Here is an 11,711-nt window from a genome sequence, read left to right as displayed (position 1 = left end):
GATGTTCCCTCCTAGATGGAGGAATTAGGAACAGGTGCCCCTTCCAGGTGGAAGAATTAGAAAATGATGCCCCCCCTGGACAGATGTGGCATCCCGTGTATGTCATGGTAGGCCGAGCGCTCACTTCCTAGGTGTGGTGCCTTTTTGTGCAGTGCCCATACTGGGCAAGAGTTGGTGACAGCCGTCAGGTGAGTCATGAATCATATCGACATAAGATTTACGTATGTCTGTGTAGACCATGCCAGCTGTAAACTTCAGGTGAAAACACTCCTTCTGGTTCATCTTTCTATAATATAAGGCAGCATTTTATTTAATCGTTTCATGGGCCAATGTTTTGTCTTTCCTACTAGAGTTTCTTAAAAATAGAAATCCTACTTAGCCTTTGCTCTTATCCTCTACAGGCTTTAGCAGCGTTGTGTAATACAGTAATAAGACTTTGGCTGAATTTCACCCAATTCTATAATTGCCCAACGTCTCCCACTCCAGAAGCAGATTAAAGAGACGTGGGAAATTGGGGTTACATATTGACCACAAAGAAAGCGATGNGCTGAATTTCACCCAATTCTATAATTGCCCAACGTCTCCCACTCCAGAAGCAGATTAAAGAGACGTGGGATGACCACAAAGAAAGCGATGGGGGGGGAAGATGACTGATACAGGTGTTTTCTAAGACGCAATTTTATAGAATGTAGATCTGGGGGAAAGCTAACTATTATCTATTTGCCCTGTGAATCCTATTCCTTTTGTGAGATGAGTAGGATATATTCCTTTTATAACATCGGAGATGGAAAATGCAGATGACAAGGTTGATACTTTATGTTCATTCTTGATCCATGCCAACAGGCCACGTGTGTTTCTGCCTCCGTGCTTTCGTATGCATTGTTCCCCGCTTTGGAAATGTCCTTTGCTTTCCCTGTCTTGGGCACGTCTTAGTCATAGTTCAAGGCTCAGCTTCACTTCTGTTTCAGGAATAAAGTTTTTGTCGATCGCCCAGACCACAAATGGCTTCACCCCCTGAGCATCTGATGCGCCAAGGGTCTCTCCCACCCATGTGAGCACTCATCAGGTGTAGGTGAACAGCTAGATTGCCAAGAACAGGGTCAGGTCTGAATTGTATTGCACATGAAAAGTCCTCACTCAGTAGTTGTTGCTCTATTGGGAACCAGCTCTGGTTTTCCTTTCTGGAGGCGTTGTCCTGTGCCGGGGCACTAAGTCAGCAGATGCAGAGAAGGGCACAGTTCCCTCGCCACACACGGAAGACCTGGCAGCTAGGAAGGTGGCCACCTGTCCGCCGGGCACCCCCGATGGTGTTGGTGATGGATCACCTGTGACTCAGCCTGAGTCACTCTCAGCAAGTCACAAGTTGCGTTTGTTCTTTTTGGAAATCCTGTTCTCGTTCTTGCCAGACAGAGTCTTTCCTGCCCTGTAAAAGGATGTGAACGCTTAGACCAGAGGAAAATCATCCAGGAATTCTCAACTAGTGGCGCAGACAACCTTTGAAATATGAATTTCCATGATGTAATTTTCTTAACCTACCTATAGATATACAGGTGTTCCTAGTGTAGAAAACAGCAAAATCCTGTCCTGCATTTCACAAATACGTGGAGGATAAGGTAGGACAAGAAAGAGAGAAATACGCTGTGTGCATGAGGGGAAGTGATTTTTGCTCAACACCAACTGAAGGTAATGGTTTGGGGTTTAAGGTCGGCATTTATTGATCAGCTCCCAAAGGACATTTTTTATTTCTAGCAAAGTTTTTTAATCCTGTTGCGGTTAGGATTTGTTGCTGCAAGGAAGACAATCATTTTTTTTAATGTTTTACTTATTTCTGAGAGAGAGAGAGAGAAAGACAGCATGAGCAGAGGAGGGTCAGAGAGAGAGGGAGATATAGAATCTGAAACAGGCTCTAGGCTCTGAGCCGGCTGTCAGCACAGACCCCAACGTGGGGCTCGAACCCACGAACCATGAGATCATGACCTGAGCCGAAGTCGGTCGCTTAACTGCCTAAGCCACCCAGGCACCTCAGACAATGATTTTTTTTTTTTAATCTTGTGGTACAAATGCCCAGAAAGTATCGACAGAGACACATATCTACCTTTCCGCTAAATCAAAACAACACAATTTTAAAACTAAAGACACTTCATTGACAATAAACTATTTAAAAAAAAGAAAGACACTTCAGTCATCTTTCCTAACATTCTCATTTTGTGTAAAAGAAAGCATATGAAGAAATTGAAGTCCAAAGAGTCTTGAAATCAGCCAACATCAGGACTGGAAAGAAAAACCAGAGATCATGGGTTGTTTTTTTGTTATTGTTTCTTGCTATATAAAATATGATTATCATGATACTCTCTATAATATAACTTTAAAAGGACACTATATTATAGTATATAAAAATAAGTATTGTTACTCTGCTATGTATTTAGACAAAGACTAAACTACAAAAGCAAGGCAAAAAGAAATCTGGCTGTTGAGTACTTTGGCCTGGCCTTTAAGTGAACCTGACTTTCTACTGATGCTTTCCTATGGATCTTACATGAATCTTCCTAAAAGAAATTCATCACCCCATTGACTTGGGTACTTTTTCAATAAAAGTTCTCCATCTGATTTCTCTATTATAATTTTTCAAAAGTTTTTTAAATTAGCTCTATGCCCAACACGAGGCTGAGATGAAGAGTTTCATGCTCTACTGACAGCCAACCAGGTGCCCCTAATTTTTCAAGTTTTTACACGTTTTTACACGTGATGTTCAGTAGGAAGTACATTGTACATCATGGTTCAGTAATCACATGCATGTGTATGCATGTGAACGTGATTAACTGAGGCAAAAAGAAACACTACTGGCCCTTACTATCGTTTCAGTTTATTGTGGTGTTAAAAAGCCAAGGGGCAACCTTGGATTTTATGTCCCCAGCTTGAAATACACTGTTCTAGTACAAAATCTTCGATTAACCCAATCATTATCACTGAACTAGCCAAAGAGTATGCATTTTTGGAGAACAGAGAAGAAATGACAAATACTCTCCCCATGTTCTCAGTGTAGACATTGTTCATGACTTTTTCTGATCACCTAACAGAAGACTGTGTTTTGCCTCTATTTGATTAGCTACCTCCCTCTCATTAACCCTTTGTCTTCTTTAACTTAAACAAAGTATTTTTCATAAGTTTGTGTGGACCAGTCTTTTTAGCTATGTTCTCACATGGATCGCAATAAATGCAGAAACCTTAGAATTTAAGGATTCGAAGGACTCCTGCAGCTCCGTTATTCATCTAATGTTTGAACTCCAACTCAGGCTTGTCTAATTATTAGCACTCAGAGGTGCCGAGGTTCATTTGCATAGCATAAGCAAAATGTTATGTAGCCCAGTTTCTCACCTGCTTTTTTTTTCCTTGTCACTGATACTACATGGTTCATTGACAGCACAGAAAAGCTCTTCCTCCGTGGGCTACAGTGCTGTTGCTTCTGCCCATTAAATGCTGCACTGTCTTCAGGTAAAATGGCTCTGTATCCCGGCTTCCCAAGTTCACAAGAGCTCTAAAGTTCCCCTTTTTGTTCCCAGAACTGAAACAATGGAGTCCTGACTTTGCTGACTTGAGCTCACTCCCCAGTCACAGCCTTGCTTCTAACTAGACTCCTAGATGTCCGCTCCAGTTCTAGTTCTGATCTCTGTGTGCCGTTCCCAGGGGACACAGCTGTTACTGCCTCATTCCGTTTAGTTAAATAATGTTCATATTCTACCTTGGTGTCTCGAACTGTGTATTAATCCAAGTCAAAAATAAGTTCGTTGGACTGTAGTTGCCAAAATTGTTTCTTTACTTGAAAAGAACTGGGAGGGTTTTCCAATTTCAGTCTTTATGCTTCAGTTTCTATCATTGCCCAAAAAGTATTGGATCACAGGAACCATCCAACTGAAGATTTTCGTGTTCAGATTGTACATCCGTAAAGCTGGAATGTAATCTGGTTTATTTGGTACAATAAATCAGTAAATATTTATTGAATGCAGCATTCATGTAAGGCTTTTGGCTTGACAGTGTTTGAGATAATACTATTGTTTATGGCTTTCACTTATTAGGCACTAAGTGTATCTGCCAGTATTGTGCTCAGTCCCATATACACAGTCTCTCATTTGGATAAAATAGGAGACATGGTTTGGATAAGGAAGGAATGCGGAACATTAGTGGATGAGCCAGTTAGGAGAGTAGATGCTAAGTGGGTTATGTAGAAAGTAGATGTTGTTAGAGTTTAGAGGAAGACATCACTGCAGCCTTTGAAAAGAAAAGGTGCCAGCATTTATTAAACAACTATTGTTGTAAAGCTACTATTAGTTCCTTAGCACATTATTAATTCTCATAAGTCTTATGAGGTCAGTATTAGCTCCATTTTTAAGTGAGGAAACTGAGGCTTAGCTGGTTTGTCAATTATCCAAGGTCACACTGCTGGACAGGAAGAAACTAGAATTCAAGTCCACATCCACATGATTCCAGAATATCTGTGCTTGCCCCTTTCCACCCTGTTGCCACCTTTGAATTCATTGTGTAGCGGGAGAGTCACATGGGAGAAGCCAGAGCCATGCAGCGTCCGGTGGGCCCCTGTTTCATGATGGCTTCTAATAACCACCGTTCACAGCGCAGTTCACAAAAACAAGTCAATGCCAAACTGACCAGAATGTGGCAGTGGGTCACGGTGTACTATTTGCAAGTTCCTTGCACACTCCATGCTGTATTTGGAGAGCCTGGGGCCATCCATGACCCGGCAAGTGACCAGCTGGGAGGTGAAGTTAGGTGATTGGCAGGGTAAATACGAATGTGAATAAATTATTTTCCATGATTATACATTTTGGCCCTTGAGGAGTTTTTCTAGGATTGTAGCATGTTCCCAGGCTATAGCAGAGTCCAAATAGGGAAAGTCCCTGTAGGAAAACTGGCCATGGGTCTGGCAATTTGGAGCACACCTATAGAGTATACTTCTCTGATACCACCTGACCCTAGGGGAAATAGAGGATGGACAACCCAGAGCAAGGCAATTCAGTCTTGTGTCACTTGTGACGTTTTAGAAGAGACACCGATTTCACTTCACTACTTGTGATGCTGCTTTAGGCAGAAGCAGGTGATGGGATGTGGGTAAGGGCATCAATCACACAGAAGTCAGGATCCGAGCTCTGCCACTTACTACCTGTGTAAGATTGGCTGCTTAGTCATACAAGTTAATCTTTTTGGATCTTTATTTAGTCATCTAACAACCATTTACTGAGTGTGTCTACTCCACGTCAAGCATGGTACTGGAGGTGTTAATGACACAGTGGTTAACCAAAAATATATTTCCTACTTTTCATGTACCTAGCATGGAGACAGATATTAAACAGACTAATAAAAAAATACAGGAATAGTTTCATTTAGTTACAGTGGTTGTAAGTGCCATGGAAAAATACAGGATGCTATGGAACGTAAAGGGGGGACTCTGACTTAACTCTGTCAAGTCAGCGATGCTTTAGCTGAGACCTGAGAGTTTAGCAGTTTGGCGTATCAGTAAGAGAATCAGAGGAACAGTCTAGGCAGAGACAGCAATAACATGTGCAAAAGTCCTGAGATGGGAAAAGGCTTGAAACCTTGAAAGCCATGATTCTCAGCACTAGTAAACATATCCTCTCTTTTCAACAGATAACTTATATCTCTTTTACTGTTCTAAAATGAAATTCATGGATAATAAATATAACCTGCTTCAGACGTAATTTTTTTTTAAATCGAGAGTGTCGTCTAGTATAATAGAAAAAAGTAAAAAGAAAGTAATATATAGTTAGGTCATTTATTCTAATAGGCAAATTCTCAGCATGGCTACACTGGAAACATAATGAAGAAGTCTAAATGTACTTATATTAAAGAATTACTGAAGATACAACAGCTACAAATTCAGGCTATGTGACTGAACTTTAACAATACAATGGCTTTCTGGAGTGCCTGGGCGGCTCAGTCGGTTAAGCATCTGACTTTGGCTCAGGTCATGATCTCACAATTTTTGACCTCAAGCCTCACTTCAGGTAAAAACACTAGACCCGCCTTTCTCTCCCTCCCTCCCTCTCTCTCTCTCTTTCTCTCTCTATCTTTCTTTCTCTCCCTCTCCCCTTCCCCCCCCTCTCCCCCCCCCACCCCCATGGGATTCTTTCTCTCTCCCCCTCTCTCTCTCTGTCTTTTTCTCTCCCTCTCTCTCTGCTCCTCACTCACTTGCATGCCCCCTCTCAAAAAAAATTGCCTTTCTGTATTTGTCTCTATTGTTTTCACAGTGAAGACTATATGATAGCAAATACATCATTGGCAGTCTGCAAATAAATGTAAATTATCTTCTATTTTTTCAGTTTTCCATTATACTTCATTTCCCTACCCGAGCAGAGAAGCTTTATACTATCACTAGTTCCTCCTACCCAGCGACACTGTCACTGTTTTTATCCATGGTAGTGCCTGGGAAAAGCTGAGTGGAAATGACTGGGAGGTATCATTCCAAAGATTTTCCCCACTGGGACTCATTAGTTTCTATAAGTGTCATTAACACTTTATACCTGCTCTGTGTCAATCAAATAGTTTGGGTGCAATGTTACTATTGAGGCTTAAAACAATAACAGTGTTGGGACGTCATCTTTAATCCCAAGGAAATTGCATGCTTTTGTGTAGAGCTTGATGGCAGGACAGCTCTCCCTCGGTTTGTTACCCAGGCTAATTTTTTATTGTCCTTTGAGGATAAAATCCCTGAATGACTTTTGAAGTTGGAAAATTATTTCCCTCGAGCTTTCCCTGCCACAGAAGACCAAATTTCTACGGACTGAATATAAAGAAAGACAAGATTTAAGGATCAATTTTGATCAGCCCTGAGGTTCTGTGGTTAATTTGAAAAAGATGGACTTGGTTCCAAAAATTAAGAAAGGGAGAATGTGATAAGAAGATGCAACCCACAACCAAGTCCCCTCAGACAAACACAGGTAGGAAAGGAATCGGCCACAATCCAGTTGCTGAAAGTCCATGACAACCCCGTTCAGGGCCATAGAAATGGCAGTCAGAGCAGAGAAATGCTTGCGTACCCACGAAAGCTAAACCAGAGTCCCCAATGCTTAGGCCCATCTACCATGAATCAACAAGCCTGAGAAACCTAGAGAGAAAACTGGGTCCCAGGTTGATTCAAAGCTGGGAGAGAGAAGTAGGGTTCTTGTGTTCAGTATTTCTGTGGTTGAAAAGAGCCATTGCACTAAAGATATATCTGGCTGAAAACTTTGGTCACAAATTCAGAATAAATGTATAGCAGTCATGTGACGGGTGCCTCAGTGGTAATGTTTCAGTGTCCCTTTTATCTGGGTTTATTCCTGGAAAAATTATCTTTATGGGACAGGTCAACTTGATTAAAGATCGAGGGTTGGCAGGGCTTCAGTAATGATTTGCTGGTTGATACTTAAATATTTACAACATCCCTGTGATGTTGTATTACATTTAATATTCAGTTGCATGAGGCATAGGCTTTTCATTGCTGTTCAAAATCTGTTGAAATGCATGTTTCTGTTCTTATCTCCTGCTTCCTCATTCCCTGCCTCTCATCTCCTGAGAGGTAAACTCTAGAGAAATAAAGGCAGTTTTCTCTTATCTCACGCCATAATGATCTGATAAAGTCCAGTGTGAATATCCTTTGGAAGAAGACTGTTCTCTGAAGGTTTGGTGGATTGTTTTGTCCTAATGTATAGCAACCTTAGCACATTGGGATGGAATGCTCTTTTTTTGCCCTTGTATCATCTTTTATTTTTTAAGGTTTTTTTTTCCCCCTATTACAAAGTGACTCTATATTCAACATGATGGCAGAGAGAAGCCTGTTATTATTAGTTTCTTACTATATATACACTATATATTATTACTATATATATTTAGTTTATTACTATATAAAAAATTACTATAGAATTTAGCAGCTTAAAACAGCGAAACATATGCTCCTGGTTTTTATGGGTCAGGGATTCAGGAAGGGTCTAGCTGGGCTGACTTAGGGTCTTTCACAAGCTTGAGTCAAGATGTCAGCAAGTACTATGGTCTATTTTTTCTTTCTTTCTTTCTTTCTTTCTTTCTTTCTTTCTTCCTTCCTTCCTTCCTTCCTTCCTTCCTTCCTTCCTTCCTTCCTTTTTTGCCATGAAAGCTATTATAATTATTTCTGTGGCTTAAAATACTTTGAAACCCTTAATTGGAGGGTCTGCATAGGAGATCTTATCAGATTCTTGCATTGGATTTCAGTCCCTGTCTGGGGTAATGGGTATCATGTTAGAAGTACCACGCAAGGTTAATGCCATTTCAGTTAAGATATCTTCATATGGTGCCAGTTTGTATTTTCCGCTTCACTTCAAGTATGTACTTTTCCTCTGGCCAAACTGCACTGCTCAGTGCTCTCAGTATTGGTCAGCTTTTGCTGCATAACAAACCACAAAAATCTCAGTAGGATGCAACAATAATTTTTTTTTTTTTTTCACCACGTATCTGTGGAGATCAGGGGCAGCTCTGCTCTGGTGGGACCATGGCTGGAAGAGCTAATAGTTTCCTAGAGGATGTAATCCTTAGGAAACAGAAATCCTTAGTGGCAGAAACCAAACAAGGCAACGCATCCGCCTAGTAATATTTGAAGCCTCTGTTCCTGGCATCGCCACTAACACCCCATTGGTCAAAGCAGGTCGTGTGACGGAGCCCAGCTCCCAAGAAGTCAGGAAATGCATGGGCCTGAAGCAAGAGAATGGGTGGGTGTATAAGTCTTTTGCAGAGTAGTGAGGAGTCGAGACCACTAATTCGGTTTACCGCATTCTTCATCCGTGTCTCTTCCCTTCCTATGGCCCTCAGTGCTAATCTTTGTGCCCTGTTCTTGTACCATTTCATGGGCTTTTCACCTGTTCTTCTCACTCCCCAGAACCCTCTTTCTTCCTCTGGCTCATTCATAGTCAACCTTCAAAACTCATCTCAAGAGTCACGTCTGCCAGACCACTCATTCCTCCCCATGGTTTATTTGTTTGGCCAGTGTATTGGTTGTTGCTACCCTGCTCGATTCCAGCTCAGCTAGACTGAGTAAGATCTCCCTGGTTTCTGCTCCCCAAGCACATGTCTCCACCACAGAAGTTTCTCATTAAACCGTAATTGTCGATGTACTTGTTTGTCTTCCACTGGACTGTGAGTTCCTTGAATGGGGCTGTGCCTTTCATCTCTACATGCCCCATGCAAGAAGCTTGAACAAATATTAGATAAATGAATAGATGGCTCCCTCATAAGGCTGGGAAACATATCGTTTAGCACCCAGGTAGAATATACTTTCTTGAATCGTCTTTTAATGATTTCACTTCTGTTAATCCTGTCTCATCAATAAGGCCACATGCCCCCCAAACACCAAACGTGAAGTCTGTTTTCCTTTTTTTTTCATAATACCTGAAGCACAATAGTCATTTTATGAATCATACATGATTTATGGTGTTGATTACTACTTGGCTAGCTTTTTGGCTGCCATTTGTCCTTCACCCTAAAGTCATGATAAAAACAGAAGTCCATGTGGCTATAGTACATCAATCCGAAGACATCCTGTTAATAGCTGGTTACTGCCAACTTGACAGTGTCAGCATTTTCTTTAAGTCATTATCATGTAACTCCGCCAGAAAAATAGGGTGAGATTTTTAAATAGGAGGTTTGGTTTTACTGGGTAGGAAATATAAATGAAATAGCAAATACATTGGACATTCCAGTGATGAAATTTTGGTGTGTCTAATTTAAATGTCTGTGGTCAAAAGAGCAAGGGACCTCCTGTTTATAATACCTCTGTGTGTGTGTGTGTGTGTGTTTACTCTATGTGTATCTATCCTTTGAGAGACAGAGAGATATTTTCTTTTAAATGTAGGAAAATACTTTGCCATTTTCTAAATTTCTGGCCTTGTACACAAACAAATAAAATGGAAATATATACTTATTTAGATGATAAAATTAAAGCTGTTTATATTAGCTATGATAAGCCATTTTCTGTGAATTTTTAACATTTAAAAGCAACAAATAGATTAAAATCAATCAATATACCAAAACTCATTTGTATAGCTGGGCAAAACATATCTAGAAATCATATATTCATAAACTTTTTTCATTTTGGTTCTTTCTAGATTTAACTAGATATAAATGGTGTTCATCTTAATTGTGGATTCTTCATGCTTATTATGAAGGGCTGTTGGTCATAACACATTTTGTTTTACACCACGCAGACTGGCCTTATCCCAATGCCCTGACACAGCTTTCTTATTTTCCAAGAGGAGAGATCATCATATCACTTTTCATTTCTGCAAGGAATGAAAACGAGTTGAATATTCGTGCTGAACCCAAATTTAAATATCATCAACTAGTTGAATATTCATGCCGAACCCAAAATGTTCATTTTTGAACCCATAGAAATTGGCTCGTTTTTATTTGAATTATTTATCATTTTCCAAGCAGTCCATGCTGGAAATAATATAATAGCATTTATGGGGGAATCAGACAGAACTTTGGAGCTGAAACTGAGAGATGGGCATTTGGTCTGATATACTTATTATGTACCTGTAAGATCATCGTATCCGTTTGCAAAACTATGTGGACAGAAATCCAGGAATTCTGGTGCCCAGTTTAATCCCTGTCCATTTTTGCCATGCACCTGTGGCTGTGAACAGTTAACCTGCACATGACAACACGGGGTTGGTGTGCACTGATGATGGGTGCTCCTCCTCATCTTCTTTCTTTTCTTCTCCTTTCTCCCTTTACAACCCCCAAGCTACCCCTTTCCCTCCCCCTCCCTGCTGCACTCCCTTCCCCTCTCTCATTGCCCAGATGTCAGTGTGTCTAATCTTAGACATGTGTGATCAGAAGACCAAAGGACCTCCTACCAATGTTGTCATGTCTCTAACTGATAGAAAAGCCTAAAGTGCAAAATATTCTATTGTCTTGATCTTGATGTGGTAGTGGATCCTTTGGCCACTGGGTAGCCCAGTGATTCAACATGTTTTTCTCTGGCTTTGCTGTGGAGTTAGCTCCGTGTTTGTTGGTAGAGTGGAGTTCTGCAGGACTTGCCAGTCCACCTTACCTAATTTTCTTGCTTTGTAGCACCAAGCAGGGGCAGACCCAGGTTTTATGGGGCCCAGATTTTAAATGATTGGGGACTCCTCTTTAAGAAAGGGTGTGAAGTTATAAAAAATTAGGTAGATGGTATTGAAGCGTTTTTTTTCTGCAATAGAATAGCTATTCATTGGGCCATATCCAAACTCCTTAGCATGTCATGACCTGGCCTAGACTGCCTTCTTACTCTACCAGCCCCCAACGTGCAGCTGTAAAAGTCAGGGGGGACTACTTGGTATTCCCCTTGCACACCTGCTTTTCGAAACTTAACTTCAAGGGTCAGCTCCATCGGAAAGCTTCCTGTGATTTCCCACAGGTGCCTCCATTCTGTGCTTTCATATCTTGTTGTAGCAATTCTCACACTGTGCCTTATAGCTCTCCATCTGTCTCTTTCCCTGCTACGTGGCGACCTGCTATCAACAGGAAGGTGCCTTTTACTCTGAATACTCAGAGCCTGATATTGGGACTGCTGTTCTCCCTCTAGCTGTGCATCACTGTCTTTCCAGGCTCCCTTGGCCTCTGCTCCTGGGAAGCTTCAGCCAATAGGAAGCATTGAGGAGGATTAGAGAGTTCAAAGAAGGGGAAAACCA

At 41.1% G+C, this 11,711-nt stretch overlaps 1 protein-coding gene across 1 annotated transcript in view; it reads left to right on the top strand.

Annotated features, from left to right (window-relative positions):
• Nucleotides 1–11,711, top strand: part of COL14A1 (collagen type XIV alpha 1 chain) — a 203,667-nt gene that overhangs the window by 181,797 nt on the left and 10,159 nt on the right. The gene's annotated exons all lie outside the window — the stretch shown is intronic.

Source organism: Crocuta crocuta, unplaced genomic scaffold, assembly GCF_008692635.1.
Source record: "Crocuta crocuta isolate KB4526 unplaced genomic scaffold, BGI_CrCroc_1.0 scaffold260, whole genome shotgun sequence".
NCBI lineage: Eukaryota > Metazoa > Chordata > Mammalia > Carnivora > Hyaenidae > Crocuta > Crocuta crocuta.
The sequence above is the reverse complement of the archived record's forward strand: the minus strand, read 5'-3'. Positions and strand labels throughout refer to the sequence as shown.